At 39.7% G+C, this 18,054-nt stretch overlaps 1 protein-coding gene across 6 annotated transcripts in view; it reads left to right on the forward strand.

Annotated features, from left to right (window-relative positions):
* The first annotated feature begins 2 nt into the window (after positions 1-2).
* TLCD4 (TLC domain containing 4) overlaps positions 3-18,054 on the forward strand; it is a 41,499-nt gene continuing 23,447 nt past the window's right edge. The window contains exon 1 of one of the 6 annotated variants that reach the window (XM_051799316.1): positions 3-208. The gene's annotated coding sequence lies outside the window, so the exon portion shown is untranslated. Of the gene's footprint in view, positions 209-13,455; positions 13,581-13,699; positions 13,928-13,956; positions 14,098-18,054 lie in introns of those variants that run through there. The other 5 variants (XM_051799297.1, XM_051799286.1, XM_051799294.1 and 2 more) reach the window with 5 other exon arrangements.

Here is an 18,054-nt window from a genome sequence, read left to right on the forward strand (position 1 = left end):
GTGCGGGAGCGCGACCGCGAGTGTGGGCAAGAGCTGGCGCTCCCAGGGCCCTGCAGGGGCTGCGGTCTGCTAGACGAGGTCGAACTGCCCTAATTCACCTGTAAACCGAGACATGCGTGCCGCAGCATGTGTCTGTCATGTGGCTCCTCTGGCACGTACAGATTCCTGCATCAATTTGCCAGCGTGCGCAGGCATAACACCGACCCAGGTACGTATGCTTGCATGCAGTTGTAATTTTCTATAATGCATAAAATGAAGGATATTAACACTTCAGTGCCTGTCGTGACTCCTGTTTTCATTCATTCCAATACTTTAGCTTTTTATTTCAGTAAGAAGCGTGGAGCAACAGATCAGCACTCTTTGTGTCCCTGTCAGCATCCGCTCTTTGTTGAGAGATAGCGATGATTCAGCCACCGGACTAATCTCAGATGAGATATCTGTTTGCTAGAAAGAGTAAGATATTGCATTTTATGATTAGGAAAGAGTTTGTTCATCACTGTTCTTAAATTATTGCCAGGGAGCAAGGCCATCCTTTTGGCTGATGAATCAGGAGTAATGAACTCTGGAACTTTATGGAGCGGTTTGACACCAGTGCTTTATAGGCTGAGTTGTCACACATATGAAGCATGACAGCTGAGCACTTGTACCTCAAGTGCACAAACAGAATAGATCAAACACATTGCAATTCTGCATCTGCCTGCCATGGTTTTGAGGGCTGTTTTTTCCCTTCTTATTCGTTCTAAGCAAATTGGACTTTTTGTATCCCTACTGGCCTTGGAAGCTGAATGTTTCTCATTTTTAACAAAAATGTGCCAGTTGTGGGTTCCAGTGGTTATTGTGTAACATGCAATTAAATGATCCGTGTTCTAGCTATCCTTTGTCATCTTAGGATCTGAAGTGAATCTTTCTGATTCACGCCTTGTAGTTCTACAGATTATGGTTTTTTTCTTTACATCAGTGTAACATATAATTTTGCAGTTGTTTTAAGCAGAGACTATTAAAAACAATATTACCATGGTAAGCTTGTCTTCCACCCAAATGAGTAACCTCACAAACAATATTTCACTACCTAATCGTTGTTGACATTTTGGAGCAACAAGGTTTTAGTTAATAGTTCTGTTGATGATGCATGAATTTTAAAAATTCATTTTGATTTCCACTTAATTAGCTACATAAAACTAATAAGTAGGGACAATAGAGATGGATGTCTCTCAATGACAGAAGAGGAAGAAAGTACCACAGTCCCTTTCAGGACATAAACTACTATGTTAAAATAAGCCAGTAAGTTCCATAGACAATTTAAGTATTAATTTTGACTGTGGTGATCTTTTCCCCACTTGTACTTTCTTCAGTGAAAATAATGTCATTGATGTAGAATTTAGCCCACGTTGCCACATTGGCTGTAGCTAGCAAATGTTTTATTTAAGTTGGTTTTTCAAGATTTTTCAAGATCTTTCCTTTGCTCTTATATTTTCCCTACCATAAATGTTAAAGAACTGCTTTTTATTAGGCATTTTATTCCAAGAAACAATCCTGAAAACAGTGGCAAGGAGTGACATAAAAACCTTCAACTTCTTATCTCCTTTTCATGTTATTTCTTCTGTATGTACATACTTCTCCTTCCAATGCAAAATTCTTCTGTAAAGCTATTTGGTGAAATTAAAGAGAAACTGACCTAAAACCAGTGAAGTTGGAAGTTTCTGTTTGGTTGTTTTTGTTTTTGGGGGTTTTCTTTTGCTATGTAAGTTATTTAAAAACAAGAGGAAAAAATAAGAATGATACATGCAGGGAAATACCTCTTCCTTGGAGTAGAAAATTGAGGATCTGAGAAATCCTTGGATGTAAAGCAAAGTTGCTGACATTCAAGGAGTCTAAAAAGCTGATCAGTGAGTTTGCCTCATAAATTCCTACAACAAGTGCTTGAAGTCATCTAACTCATTGTTAATGCTGCTAGAGTAAGGGATTTAGCTTTCAAGTGGTAAACACAGAAGATTGCAAGGCTTGAGGGGAGAGTCAGTTTGGTAAGACAGGTTAAAATAACTAAAGACTGAAGCAACAATCTGCAACCTAGTTGGAATAAGGGTTTGTGGATTTTTTTTTTCCTTGGTGAAAATTGAGCAGAGCTCATGAAGATCCCACTTGCAGCATAACACTGCTAATTATGCCTTTTCTCAGTAGGACATAAGTGTATTTGTGTTTTTTCATCGTGGCAACTCCCTGCTCGCTTGATATGATGTTCTTGGACATGGTAGACTTGAGTCTGAAGCTGTAACAGTCATGAATCAAGCAGTTGCTCCTACTCCTTCAGCTGTGCCGTGTGCTCCGCGATTGATCTTGATCCATGAAGTGCCTTGAGAATTCTTCATCTCAGCATCAGACATCCATGTGAAAGTTAATGTGAAAAGCAGTGACTCTCCCCAAGTTTAGCACAACATGGTCATGTTAGCTAAGTAACATGAAGCAGGTGAAGTACAGGACTACTGTGAGGACTAGTGCTGGATCCTGCTCTCCAGTCTGCAAATCAACAATAGTACAAGTGAGTGTGTGACCTGCACGTTTGGGAGGAAGCAGTGCACTTGGTCTGAAAAGTCATTTGTCAGAAGGTGATGCAAGTGCAGTAATTACAGAGGCTGCCTCTGGTACCTCTGCTACTGTTGCATGAAGTTAGCTTTGAACTTCTTTACTGAAGGAGAAATAAACTACACTTACTCTAAATACTTGATCACTGTTGTTCAACTCTGAAGCTCTTAAATAGGAAAAAATAGGTGTAGTATTTTTTCCATGTACTGCTTGTGAGACAATGTTCCAAAGAAAAACCTGCTGCTACCCTTTTAATGTTAGAAATGCAAGCTGCATCTGGAAGACTCTAAGAGTAACATTATCATGAGTGTTGTAAAAACTTTTGTGTTTGGGAAGGAAAGGAATTTTTAATTAAATCAGTGGACTAGACCATTTGGAATCAGCTGAGTGACACGATGAAGCAGGCAGCTGATAAATATATAAGCTACTGGCTGATCTCACTTGAAGGCAGAATTAGGATGTTATCAGAGCCAATCTGGCAAAATTTGTCCCTTTTAGCAGCAGGTACTTTCAATTACTTTGGGCCCAATGCAGTTTCACTTTCGTATGAGTCATCAGAATTATACGAATGTAATCTTAGAAGTCCTGATTTGTATTTGTAATCAATAACAGCTGTAATATTTGTGTTGGAGTTAGTGCTGTGCTTCTTGGTATAATGGCGCTTGTATATAAATTGTAAATTATGTCTCATTTAGACACAAAGATACAGCACTTGCAAACACTTAAACCAATGCTTTTGCTAAATAGTCAAAAAAGTGGAACCAAATTCTCCAAATCATGAGACTTATTCCATACTAAAAATCCTAAAAAAATTTATTTTTTTTTTCCACATTCACATTCACTTTAATTTTCAGTGACAGACAGCAAAGTGGTTGTGAGTTTACAATAACTCAATACATAAGGTATCCTTCCCTCCTACTATTTAAACATTTCCCTCTTGTTGGCAATGTTGTTTTCTGCATATAGTCTTTGGAAGTGGGGGAAGAGGTTGTTTTTAAAAATTTGTTTGGGTCTAAATACCATGTATGAATATAGAATCAAAGTACCAATTTTTAGGGAAAATGTTTTCTCTAATAGGCATGAGCCATGATGCTAGCAGATGTTTCTTTAACCTGCTACATCTGAGAGCATATATGGAGGGCTGGTGAGCGTGGCTTTGATGACACAAGGTTTGGTAACAGTTTGGGTGCATTCTGAGTGTGCTTTTATGAAGCAAGAATTTTAGCAGCAGACAGAACCAAAATTACATAATGCCACTTGTAATTACTGGGTAGCATGTTCAGGGAGCAGTTCCTGTAACATAATATAAAATAATGCTCTTCTGTCTATTCAAAAGACCAGGAGAAAGAGACTGCTGTTTTACTCAAAACTACTGAGTGTTGTAGAGGTCCTTTGGGTGCCTCAGGCCACTCAGCCTGTAAAAATAAGGCCTTTTTAAAAAGCATTCCTAAAAATAGACTTGAAGTCTGATATTAATCTCCTGGAAATATATCTTCAGATCTGTAGTGTTAAATGAAATTTGCAGGGTACTCAGAGGTTAGAATGTAGAAGTCATCTACATATTCACTGATGCTTTTTGACTGGGGTTTTCCTGAGCTTTCCACATAAGCATCTGTAAGGAGGATGAGGAGAAATGGACATTCGTTTAGCCTTTCCTGGATTCCTGCTGTCAGAAAACTGGCCATTGCTTTTGCAGGGAGGTAGCCTGGTCTCATCTATCAGCTTGTTTCTGTGCACAGCTCTTCCTCTCAGATTGAAAACCAGGTAGTTGTGAGGCTGGTGTTGCTGTCACAGGTCATGTTCTGGATTTCAGTGCTCAGCCCTCAGGATTCTTAGGTTTGAGAAAAGGGTGTCTTGCCCTTCTGTGTTCTCTGCATCCTCTCTTTCTGAGCATACAAAATGCAGCAGAACTGACACCCTCCAACGTAAGGACAGGTTCTTGAGTTAAAAGTGAGGACAGTTCTCTGAGCTGTTTAGGTTTCTAAAGGTCTAGCATTGAATTAATGACATGCTGGAGCCAGAAGGGGCTGGTCATATTAAAAGAGAAGATGAGATGTGTTCTGTTTTTGTTCCTCACTGTCTTTCATTTTCTTTTCCTCCCATTTTTCTTCTGTCTTCTCTGTATGCAGTTGTGTTTAAAAATGTGTCTTTTATTGACCATTGTTTTGCGAATGCTGCCAGATATGGCTGTAGGTTTGGGGATTTAACCAAGTTCTATAAAAGTCAATTGAATGTAATGACTCCACTAGCTCTCAATGAAGATAAATTGAATTCTTTGTAGAGTTTGCAAGTGCTGCCAAAGGTTTCTCATTTATTTATTTTAATTTCTGTATGTTTGTGTATAATTCTTGCAACACAAAATATTAAAATTTTGAAATGTGAAGGTCCTTCTATTGCTTCCATCTCTTAGTTAAAAATATGTAAGGTGTCAAGCACGGCAAACCCTGTTAAGAAAAAGCTGACACAGTTAAAAGTCCAGCTATGGCAAATATAACTTGCCTTCTGCACTGTACTTTAACAGTCTTTAATTATGTGATAACATAAAATTTAAAACAAGATACCCCTCACTTACATTTTTTTCATCAACCACAGGTGATGTGTAACACTGTTCTCTCTATGTTTGACAGTACAAGAAAAGAATGTCCCTGCCTATATTACAGTTTTAATGAATGTCAGGAAATTATAAATCCTTTGCATTAGTTACTGTGAATTTAATGCATTGTTAAGGTATCAAGAGAGTTAGCTGGTCGATTCCCGTGGCTGTGAATTAAACAGTGATAATGAGACAATTAGTTATGATATTAATTATTTTGCTGAGTTGTGATTAATATATTACTGAAAAGAAAAAAAATATTACATATGTGGAAACACGAGTTTTTATGACAGCTTCCAATTTACTACCACTGACCAAAGTCAAATAAATAATAGAAATGATTTCCAAAGAGGGATCTTAAAAGTGATTTTATACTCTTTTTAGAACACTTTGAAGAAAAAATATGTTGTTTTCTTGATTGTACCTTTTTATTTGAGGACTGGTACAATTGTAAACACAAGCAATTCTTAAGTAGCTAATAGTCAAGCCAAGAGCTTTCATAAGTCTTGATTTTTTATATTTTTTTTTTATTCACTTGGTGAACTGTTTGTAAGGTATACTGCGATCACCTTTAAAGAGTACTGTACATGCAAAGAGAAAAAAAGTTTGTTCAAAGTGAAGCTGAAGAGTTACTGCCTTGTGTTCGTTACCTTCTCCTTTTGTGATATATTTTTGTAATTAGGAATCAGATAATGAGAAGTCTTGATTCCTCTAACTTCCACAGTGGTGATGGGGGGAAGAAGTACAGTGTTCTCATCCAGATTATTTATTTCTTGTTACAACATAAAGGAGTTTTTTAGGACAGATGCTATGCAAAAATCAGATGAAATGACTGTCCCTGTTTTAAGATCTATTGGAATATGCATTTTTTTAAAAGAAAGAATAATTACACAAGGTTTAGAGCATTACCTGCTCCAGCACCTGGCTTCCAGTATTTTTCCCTAGGATAACCTGAGATAGAAGAGTTTGTTTGGTGCCCATTTGGCCTATATACATGAGCATCAAATTTGTTGAATTCTGAACACCATGGACTTGCTGCATGATGTGTCTGGCATACCCAGTGAGTCAGAGAAGTCCAGTCCAACACTTAGTGCATGTGTGGGGTACAGTGTGTCCAGAAAACACCTGACTTGTGCACTGCAGAACATGGCATTAGACTAGAACATCTTGTCTGCATATGTGCAGGTACTGCTGCTCAAGATACCTTGAATCATAAACTTTCCACTTCCAGCAGTGAGATTCCTGTTTCCACTGGGGCGTAATTTCCACATAGAAAAAGAGGACATTGCCAGAGGCACTCCAGATGTGTAATGTCCCTTATTCAGCAAATCAAATGAACAGGTGCTGAAATGTTGGCTCTTCAAGCAGTCCCAGTAGAGTTATCACAGAAAAATGTCTATGTTTACAACAAAATAAAAGTAAGTGGGAAACACTGAAAAAAAACCCCCAAACACAACCAAGATATTCTAATTCATGTATATCACAAAGCAATTTTTCTGCAATTTGTTTAGTTAGACAGTATGTTTGATGCAATTTACAAGGTGACTTTTCAAACCCACTTAAAACATTTGCATTTTTATGGTGGAATTCTTTCACCTTAGCATTTTTTTTCATATATATACAATTAGCATATCATATATATCACAAATACAAGTAGGATTATTTTTGTATTTTCCTTATTTTTAGTTATTCTTGGTTTTATATTCAGTATTTTTCTAGTATTTGTAGATAGCTGAGTAAGTCAATCAGAGTGAGTGTTACTCATCAGCAAAAATGTATGGTGTTGAATAGTGTAATTGGAAGTAGAAACCTAAACAAAATTCCCCACTTGATTTGAAAGGCAAGCTTTATTTCTGCATTTTAGCACCGATGTATTTAATGTAGTTTCTTCTCTTTTTGTATGTTTCTTACCAGGATTGTTGTCTTAAATCTTAAGTTTGAAAGTTGACTCTATTGAGCATGATCTTCCTATTATTGAGTACTATATTTGAGAACTATATGGAAGACGATTTCTTGTTTCCTTAGTCAGGTTTTTTTTGATGGATTTCAACATCACTTAGACATATATAAAGTGAGTGTGCACCAGGTTTTATTGTTTCCTTGTGCTGCCAAGTAATTTTCCTTCCTTTTTTCCTCAAGGCTTTCATGGATCAACAGAAGAATCAAAAATCACTAAAAATGATAGAAATTTTTTTGCCAAAATCTTAAAAATTGACAAAACACTCAGAGGAAATTATGTTGTCTGAAGAAGGTACTTTACCTTTTCAGGCTAGTATATCTGCCATTAAAATACCCTTATAAACCATTCTTTCCACGCTGTGGTGTGTGCTGAAAGAGGCACAGTTAAATGGTGTGCAGCTGCTATGGCATGTGCCAAAGTTTAGACTGAGCTAAGTGAGGCTTAGAAGCTTCTTTGGCATACAGATGAGTGATACTATCCCAACCATGCACTCTGTCTTTTTACCTGAAAATCTGATGCTATCACAAAAAATAACAAGTATCAACAAGCACTGTTTTGTTCTCTACTGGAATTGTGCTGATTTTAATTATCAGTCAGAACATTAAAAAACAGATTGCTTTTTGACCCTTTGCATGTTGAATTGTTGGGAAATAATTTGTTTGGTTTTTGCACTGCTTGGCACCAATTTCATGCCTTTCAATTGTATGCCATTACAAAGTACATTTTCTTCCATTTTCTGCTGTTCTGACATCATCAAGTCACTACCCAGTTCTACAGTGCTCTTGTTGCTAAGAGCCTCAGCTCACAAGGCAAAAGGAAATATGTGCATGTGAAGAAAAGAATCTGGTATTATTTCAAGCTTCTTCCTGCTGTTCCTGGTGTGCTCCATGTTAGAGGTTAGGGAACCAAGAAGTTGCTCTCTGGTTTAAGCTTTTGGGAATGAAATGCTTTCTAGACCCGCAGTTTGTAGATCCCAAAGATGCAGCCAGATGCAACTTTGTTTACTAAAGAGCCAAGGACACATTTAACAAAGCTGCAGTACTGCCTCCTTTATACTCCTGTGTGCAGGAACATCAGAGGAAAGAAAATTTGTGGAGGAATGTGAGGTGGACAGTAAAGGAAGCTAGGGAAGGAAGAAAATAAAGTGACAGAAAAGGAAAAGGTGATAAGAAAGAAGAAAGAAGCTATAAAGTGGAAGACAAGAAAAAGAGGAGACAGAATGACCTGGAAAAGAAAAAAAGAGATGGTGTTCTGTGAGTTCTGTGGATCATACTCGGCACATCTGTGTTAATGTGGTTTGATGTTTTGTCATAATGCTGACATGGTGCATCAGTGTAGTGGTTTGTAATGCAGCAGATTAAACTCACAATGTGCTGTTTTACAGGTCCTCAATAGCTTCTGGAGGGTTATAATCAGGATAATAATACCAATAGAGAGAGTAATGCTGCAGGTGAGGTGTAAATAGATGAAAGAGACAGCATGTGATGAGAGAGATAAATGGAGAAGACAAAAACTGAAAGAAAACTGAAGAAGGGACAGGAAGAGGTTCGTGAACAGACAGCTTTCCAGAAACAAGCCTTTGTTCTATTACGGACAGTAAGTACTACTGGCAGAAATGCTGTCTCCAGTGGGGAGGTGACAGGAGCTAGGAAAGCTAAACTCACTGACCTCAGATGAAAAACTGAGGGTGGAAGTATAAATCATACTTAGAGGAAGTATACTAAAGCAGGGAAAAGTGAAGGTACATTACTACCTAGAAATGTGATAGCATGTGTTACAGTGACCTGTGCTGGAAAGGTAAGACACACATTCTGTAGCACTCGATCTGAGTAGGTGTAACACGCAAAACTCACAAAACGTGTCTGCTGTTTGGAAAATGAAGATAACGTTTTTCCTCCGAGGAAGCATACAGCTCAGCAACTGTTAACTGGGTACCTGCAGGGTGTTTAAAAAAAAAAGGAAAAGGCACACAGATTTGTTTTTTTTTTTCTATGCAAATTTTTTTTTTTGAGATTTTTTTTGTTTTAGAAATGGAGTAATTTTTTTCCTTTCAATTCACCATTTTTCTTCTATTTTTCAGCTTTTTTTGATTAAAACCAAATTCAGATCCTTTCTTTTCAGTCTCCTCTTTTCAGTCTTGGGCTTTCTGAATTAAATGCTGCAATATTAGCTGCCTGCAGTTCCTGTGATTGGACTCCATGGGTGGCCTGAGTAATTTTCAGACAATGGAGCTGGTTCTTTTCTCACTCACATCAGTGTAACTCATTGGCTTCAGTGAAGTTACTTTTGATTCACAATGTTGTGAAAGAAGAATTGTGCTTGCTCTTTCATGTGTTCTTTAATCTCCACAATATTTTTGCTTACATGTATAATTGATTTTCTGGGAATATCTCCTGCTGCTGACAGGTAGACCTAGGAACTTCCTAAGACAGAAATAAATGAAAGCATTTCTTAATCCACTGCTTGTACAACACTGTGTTATATAATTTCTCTCATAAACTGCTCAGGTTTTAAACATTCATTAAGACTCTGTTCTTCCTACAATGGGTAAGTTCAGACAGAAGGGTTAGTTATGTCCTGTGTAAGTTTAAAACCACAACTGAAATAATTTTCAAAAGCTCTAAAAGTATATTCCTTTCTCACATATATCTCACTTTTCAGTACAGCAACCACGATAAAGGCTTCCTTCTTGGCAAAAGGAGGCTCAGCTCTGGGAAAGCACAGCTCTGAAATTGCAGGCATGCTTTGGAAAGGTTACTGTGTATTTTTCTATTCATGGTCACATCTCCCTTGCAGACTTCAGTGGGAGCAGTCATCTGACAATAAGTTTTTACCATATCTGAAGTGCCACTCTGGAAGTAATTCCAGAAGGAGAAGGGTATGGAACAGGTGTGTACGGATTACCGCAGACTTTGACTTACTTATGTTGGGCTGCCTTCCCTTTACCACCCTGTGATAGCAAACCCCATCCATTTTATCCAAATTTGTTCCTTGTTTATGGATTTACTGGGTCTAATTGACATGAAGCTGAAAATCATCCATCTAACCAAGATGTTTAATTGTAATAAAAGCATAGATGAAAAGCAGAGCCCAATTTTTCTCTTACATAGTGTAAATAAGATGATTCAGCTGATGCCAATAGAATTATGCTGCTACCCACAAGTGCTACTGTGATGCCTCCCTGTCCTTCTTACTTTTTCTATGGTCTTTCGGCATATATGCCCCCTGTTGTCATGGAATATAATGTTATTTTTTGCCCTATGTTGCTAAATCTCTGTTCTGCAATTCACCTTAGCAAGCCCATTGCTCATACTTTTCTTTCATGCTGAGGCTGAAGCTTGTCTTCAGCAGTTGCAGTTGTTACTGGGGAAGTTCTTGGCAGTTGTCATTTGGCAGAGGTGACTTTGGTTTGCAGCAGCTGGAAAGTGGTGGCTGCACATCACAAGGGAGGGAGGAAGACGGGTATTAGTTGTGAAAGCCAAACTGTGGTCACTGTATAGCAGCCACGTGGCTGTGGTACTGCTCTGGTGACTTTTTGTCCCACCCTTTGGCTACTCTCTTTCTGATGCAGAAAAAGGTGCACCAGTTGCATCATGCAAGTACAGTAAGCCTGATACTTTTAGAACTTGCTGGAAATGCTCAAAGTAATTGTGTGGTGTGTTCATGCAACACTTTGTAGGAGTGGTAGAGTACTCTGTTGATTTTGCTGGAATTACATTGCATATGCAATATGGGCCTAGTGTGTTTGCTCTGAGATTGCTGGACATGGGACCTCCAAGGTGAGGCTGCTGCATGTATGCAATAACATGATATGAGATTAGTAGATACCAAGAATCCCAGATATACAGACAGCTCTCAAAATCTTCCTGAAAAACACTTCTCATTGGAAAAGAGGGCAGACAACCAATCTAAGGCAACCTGGATTTATGGTAGCTGTATCTAACCATGTCTACAGGCCTTCCTGCTACTACAATGCCTTCATGCCCCCCTAGCTAGTTCTCTTTGATCTGCAAATTTTGTTTATCAAAAGTCTGAGAGATACTCTGCTGTACGCTTATGTGGAAGAGCAGTAAGCTCTGGAATCCTCAGTGCACCACCATTCTCAGCTTTACAGTTGGCAGCTTTCAACCCAGCACGTGTTGTTGGGCTGTTGAAAGAGGGCATTGCCTCTGGTCATGATCTGCTACATGCTCAACAACGTGCTGATGGCAGGCCAAGGAGAGAGCAGTGAGGCAGGTCAAACTTGTTTCTTTCACCCACGCAGCACTGGGCCGAAGGAATTGTTTGCTAGGCTGTGAGCTACACAGGCCTGATTACGGAGGTTTGGGGAGAGTCTGGTTTGTCTTCTCCCAGATGCTTCCTAACCTGTTAAGTGCGGGTAGTTTTGAGGCTTAGAGCTCTGATAGGTGGTCTCTGGCAGAGTTATCTGTTCAGTTCAAGACGTTACCATTCTCAACTGTCTGTTTTAGCCAACTGCTAGCTAGGTATTACCACACTCTTATGATGGGAGATTCCAGGTTATAGGCTGGCATGTTAAAATCTACCCACTTTCATTGCTCTCCTAGAATGGTCATGACCTCAGGCAGTTGAGAGAAATAATATTTTAAAACATAGGAGCTAAATCTGCCAGAACTTGTTGTTCAGAGTCTTTGGTTCTAAACCATAAGTGGAAGGAGTCCTTGCTAGTGCCTGCAGGCCTAAGGACAACCATTCTTGCTTTTACTGCCACTGAGATCCTCTGTCACCCAGAGGTCCACTGCTTGGTTGTATGGAGTACTGGTATCATTACAACTTAAAAGGGCAAGGAGTATGTATAAAGGCACTTCAAAGTCAATGATATCATATTAAGAAAAAGTGAGGGTTGTTCTTTGGAAGGTGAATTATTGAAGAAAAAATTCTCTTGGAATTTTTGTAGTTTATGTCATCTTGAAAGTGGTTGATGATCCCACCATGGAGTTCTTAGGTTTTAGTGGCTGTTCTGATTCACTAAAAACTGCAGACATAGTAGAAAAATAGGTGGAAATCTTCATTTATATGAGGAATAAAATTATATCACATCAGAGTAAAAGATGAGGTTTTGATCTTAATTTCACTAAGAAATGGTGTTGATATGATATTGCTGTCTTTATTTATCCATTTGTTTCTGGAATGGAAGAAGACTGGAAGCAGGACCGTGGTCTCCTCCTGCACTCGTCTGAGGACGTCTTGTGGAATTTTGTTAACAAAAATAATTTTAAAAGCTGGTCAATCATAAGACTCAAGTCCACAGGAAATCAAACTTCAGTAGTTCTGATGTTTACACATACACTTACCTGGCGGATTAAGCCAAACTGGCTGGAAACAGTTACGGATACTGGCAGTGTGCCCTGCCCACCTCCTACAGGTTACCACTTCTGTAGTAAGAATGGCTCAATGCCTTGTTAATCAGCACCTGGGTTTCTGCATTTCCCAGATCAGCCTATTAAGGCAAGCCAACATCAGTTTCTGTTCAGGCTTAAGCCATAGCATTCCTGCTGTGGGAGATGTCTTGCAAGAGCGATCACTACAGAGAGGGGTAGATGATTTCTTTCTCAGCTGAAGCTTAATCTATAGGGTGAGACATATATGAATGCCTTTAACATTATTTTGTCTGAGAGAAGAGAATTTTTAAATTATTGATCTGAAAGATCAGCAACGCTTAACGGAAATGTAAAATTAAGGTGGTTTAGGATGTGGATTATAGCAGAAGGATGCCAAGAGGAAGAGAGTCATGGCCATTAGTTGGTAAGACTAAGTCTATCCATCATATTTGTCAACGTAATTTTGCTTCTGTTTGATTTTTCAATACAACAGCTAAAAATGTAAAATAAAAAAATAATTTGCCATAAATCACATTTAATTTAGAAAATAGCAAATATTGGCAATACCTGTTCTCTGTATGATGGATGTGTTCCCTATGACCCTGTGCACAAATAGATTCCTAGCGCACGAACGGTCACATCAGCATTTTCCCGTGATATATTTCAGACAACGGGGCCATATAGACGTAAAAGGCATAGTGACTAAAATGTTGTTGGAAGGTGAGACGCTATGCTTTACTGGGGTTTTTGCCCTCCCAACGCATACGCCGTTCTCAGCCATGTCCATTTAGCTCCGCCGGGCGCTGTTACCGCGGCTGCGGCCGGGCCGCGCTGAGGAGCGGCAGGACGGTCCCGGGCTGTAAAACATCCTGGGTTGTGGAGCCCCGCTCCGCACGGCTGCAGCGCAGAGGGGCGGGCGGGAGGCGCCGGGGAAGCCGCGTCCCCCCGGAGGCGGCGAGCGGACCCGGCGGCAGGTGGCGGCGACGGCTCGGCCCCTTTAAGGCTCCGGCTGCCGTAACTCGATCCCAGCCGGAGCATCCTGTACCCGGGAAGGGCTGTCCCGACCCCGATGGAGGAAGCGCCGCAGCCCCCGTAGCCCCGCTACCAGGTGCGACGGGCGGGGAAGGGCGGGCGGGGGGCGCTGAGCGGCCGGGGCCGGCCGGGCGGCGCGGGGGCGGTGCGGCCCTTTCCCCCGCCCCGCGGGGCCGCGCGGAGCGGCTTCTTCCCTCCCTCCGTCCGCGTCGGTCCGCCCCCGGGGGCCGAGGGCCGCAAGCCGCAGCCGGCGGCGCTGGGCACGCTGACAGCGCTCGGCACCGCGGCTGTCGCTCTCCTCCCGCCGCCCGGCAGCGGCAGCGGGTGGCGCGGGCGGAGCGAGCGCGGCGGGTGAGTGCTGCCCGCCCGAGCCGTGTGGGGCTGCGGGGCGAACGGCGCTCGGGGAAGGCGAGGTAACGCCCGGTACGGGGGCAGCGCCCCGACCCCGCGGGGTCGGCCTGGAGCGGGGGGGGGGGGTGTCCCCTCGCTGTGGGGGTTTTCCCTCGCTGTGGCTTCGCGGCTCCCGGTTCCTTGGAGGGTTTGAGGAAATTCGGTAAATGGTATCGCAGTGGACACCTCACCCTTTATAAAAAGTGAGCCTATTCTGCCGGTGGCTGTGGTGTTCTAAGAGCGGAAAGCAGAGTAGAGTTTGGGGGGTGAATAGCCTTAAATAGAAAAGGGGATGGCTTAAGCTGTGAGTAGCTTGAATTTTGTCATGTTTCTCCTTAATGCTGCTTACTGAGCTAAGTAAAATATCAAACGCAGTACATCTAATCTAGCTGGAGCAATAGAAACTACCCTTCAGAGCCAACAGCACAGCAGAGCTCCAGCACTGCAGATGTTTTATTACTGGGCTTATTAGAAAATGTGCAAACAGTCCAAAGTTGCTCACTGCAGATTGGTGCGACAAGTTTTACACCTATGGGATTTGGCTTTCAGTTTCAAGCGGATCAGGAGAGCATAGGACTGAATGGGATGTCCTGGTATCACTAGCAGCTTTAGATTGTAATCTTGTTTGGAAATTGATCTAATTCATCTTGAAATCCAGTCTTGAAGAAAGTAAGGGCTGTGGGCCTTAAACCTTCATCTGCATCTTCTTACCATGTCTTGTGGCTATACTATTGCATTTCTTATTTTTATGATGTGAAGAATTGATGTGGAAACAGTAAGATGAGGGGAACATAAATGTTTAAAGCCTTTGATGGTACAATGCCTGGTAACTCTTCTGCTCCTTTATCTTCTTCCAGTGAGTGCAGACTTGTTTCTATCAGAAGTTCCTAATGTTTTCATATTTGCGGTGAATGAATGTGGAGTCTTAATGTTGTGCTTTTTCTTCTAAATTTCAAGTAGAAACAGAATTGCAGGAAAACCACTGCATGTTAATAGCAGATGAAAAAAACCATATTTTTAGCTCTTACTGAGTATGATGGAAAAGCTGTGTTATTAAGTTTTTCGAAGTTACTGGTTCAGTAGAGTAATTTGAAATCACACTAGACGTATGTAAGCAGTATCTTGCTGAAAATTGTTACTTTCAAGTGTTTGGTAGTGTTTATTTACCTGAAGACTTCATTGAAAAGCTGAAAGAGTGAAGTTCTAACCATGTGTAATTATTGTCTAACTGAATGGTTAAGACAGTAATTTTGGCTAACCCAGGAAAATACTACTGCTTAAAAATTAGTGGTGAAGAACCAACCTGGATATAGTACTTTTTTCTCCTGAATTACAAAGTAGTTACACTAAACCTCCCTCCCCACCCAGCCTTCCACTAGCTCAAAACCCGCATCAGCTGATTGAGTGGTAATCAATGACTATGCAGTTTGAGTGATAAAGTGTCTGCTCATGTGTAGTCCACTAAATTCTGTAACTTGATCAGACTTTGCTGGACAGCTATAAGAAGATACTTGGGGGGAAAAAAAGCATAGTGTAGTTGAAGCTGCCTTTGACCTACTAATTTTGGTCACTGTCCTCAGGGCAAAGAAATTGTATGTAATCAGAAACTTGTTATGTTTCTTTTAAGTCATAAGCTTTTGTTTGACAACATGAATGTTTTTCTTGTAAATTAAAAGGGAGTCTGCTAAACAACAGTTAATTTTCATGTTAAACAAGATATAGTTGAAAATGACTAAGAGATATGAAAAAATGTTTGTGGCTGAACGGTTTTTTTCGATCTCACATGAAACACTGTGTTTACACCTGGTCCTTGAATTGAATTAAAATACAACACTATTAATTTGCTGAATTAAAACATGAAATTATTGGTAGTTCATTTACTTAAACAGCGTCTATCGTGATAAGATTGTATGAAATCAGGCTTGCAAAACTTGGGTATCTATGAGACCAACCACAGAGGCTGACTGACTATAGTGTCTTCTCTGCCTCTCTTTTTTTCTCTAAACCATCATACCTTTCTCCTTTGTGGGCATCATTGTTTAGTATTTGCTGCTAAAACTCCTGAAAGTCAGATCAGATGCTTGCAGTGAAAGTTGCTTTTCTTAAGGGCCCTGTACAAGTTTCTTAGGAGAAAGATTAGTCTTCTAATGCATTTCTTGCAAGGGTTGGTTGGAAGGTTTTTTTGTTTAATTCCATAATTTGTACTAAAATGAATACCTGTCAAACACTGAAACATTATGTAATAAAATCTTCTAGTACTAAGGAAGCAAAACAAAACATGACTTTCTCTTGTCCAAGAGATTATGTCAGTGTCTTTGAAACTCAGAGGTACTAGTGTAGTCATTGCAGGTGAATAAAATCTGTAGCATCACGAGAATTGCTATATTTTAGTCAAAAGGATGAGATAGGTGTGATTGATATTCAGTGATTTTGCCGTTTTTCTGAAGAGAATTGTCCTTCACCTGGATTTTGGCTTCCTTCACTTTAGGAATTAAATCAACTGATTTTTTTTTTTTCCTTACATTGTCCAAGAGGAGATTTGGTTACTACAAATGAGGTGATGTAATAACAAAGTTTTTGACCCTGGGAGTAGAATCTGTAACATACAGCCCTTCTCAATGGGTTTAAAATGGAAGATACTAAATTCATTGTTTCCTCAAATGGTAAAGTTTTAGAAAATCAAGTTTAACACCCATTGGCTCAGGTACTTTAAACTGTGTAAAAACTGTGTAAAGTTTGATTTGTGTTTTATATCTTCTTGGTCAGTAGAGGCAGATGGAGAAGTATGTGGAGAATTGAGGATACTGAATATTCAGGATAGTAATTGAAATTGGAAGTTTTAATAGAGTAACATTAAAAACTATGCAGGATTAGTATGCTACTGAACTAGAACAGGTAACCAGAAAACAATTGGAATCAACTAGTTTGATGCAATGCACTGCAGCATGTGTACATTAAAATTATAGTTTGGATTAAAAATGTGTTTAGGAACTAAATCTTCTGATTACTCCCACTTGCTGCCCTTTGATTTGTGTTGCGTAGCTATCCCAGAGCATGCAAGCCCTAGATAGGCCCTAGGAGCACATCAAATATGTTCTAAGAACCGTGGAGTCCCTAGGACAGGATTAAAGGTGGTCTGAAGTAAACACATGAAATCCATATGATATAGGTGCAGGTTTAACTCAGCAAATCTACTCTTATTTGTCCTGCATTCTGTTTATATAGCTGTAGCTCTGTGGGTACCAGTCAGAGGATGTTTATTGCTCTTCAGTTCTGGGGAGAATAAATAGAAAAGGAGATGGAGGGGAAAAAATTTGAGGTCATCGAACTTTCTGCTACTACATCTTTGAAGACAAAAGTATTTTTTTCCTGATCTACCTGTTTCAATATACTCACCATTTACCCTGCAAAGTAAGAATATTGTACTTAATTTTAAAAAAGTTATTATTTTCATTGGTGGACTTCTCTATTTCTTTTTCCTGCTGAAATTCAAGTTTCTTACCACCTGCAATGCAGATACAGTTTCAAAACTCTAAACCATGTTCACTCATTCTGTAATGCATGTGAAATAAAGTGGACATAAGTGTATTATATAATTGTATCAGTTTTTGCTGACCATTCGGTTGCTTTAGTAACATTAAGTTATGCTATAGTATAAGTCTTAATTTTATTTTTATATATTTTCATAAGTAAAACCAAAGTGACAGCAGTTTTTGAATAGATACTAAAATCATTATTTAAATATTTTAAAGGAAGCCTTTTGCCTTTCTTTTCCCCTTTTCTGTTTGACTTAATGTAACTTGATGTTTTATGAGTTTGTAACCTCTGCCAGTCTTGGAGTATGAAACACATCACCATCAAAGTGGAGATGTATGTCAGAAGTTTGTGGCTTCTGGAAAAATATCATTCTGTCTTGCAAATACTGGCGACTTGGGCAAAATGACTGAAGCATTGAGAGACTGACACTTATGTTTAGAATTGTTGAACTATTTATTTAGACCTCATGAAACAGCTAAACATGCAGCAACTGAAAAGTCCACTAGCTCTGATGATAGGAAGCTTTTCAGTATGCTGTGAAATTGTGCAAAGTTTAGACTTCAGTGATGAAGAAAAGACCTAAAATACAGATGAGCCCTCAAGTGTGAACACAGTGCAAATTG

The sequence above is a fragment of the Manacus candei genome, unplaced genomic scaffold (assembly GCF_025592945.1).
Source record: "Manacus candei isolate 608988 ecotype Guabito, Panama unplaced genomic scaffold, ASM2559294v1 h1tg000005l, whole genome shotgun sequence".
NCBI classification, from domain to species: Eukaryota; Metazoa; Chordata; class Aves; order Passeriformes; family Pipridae; genus Manacus; species Manacus candei.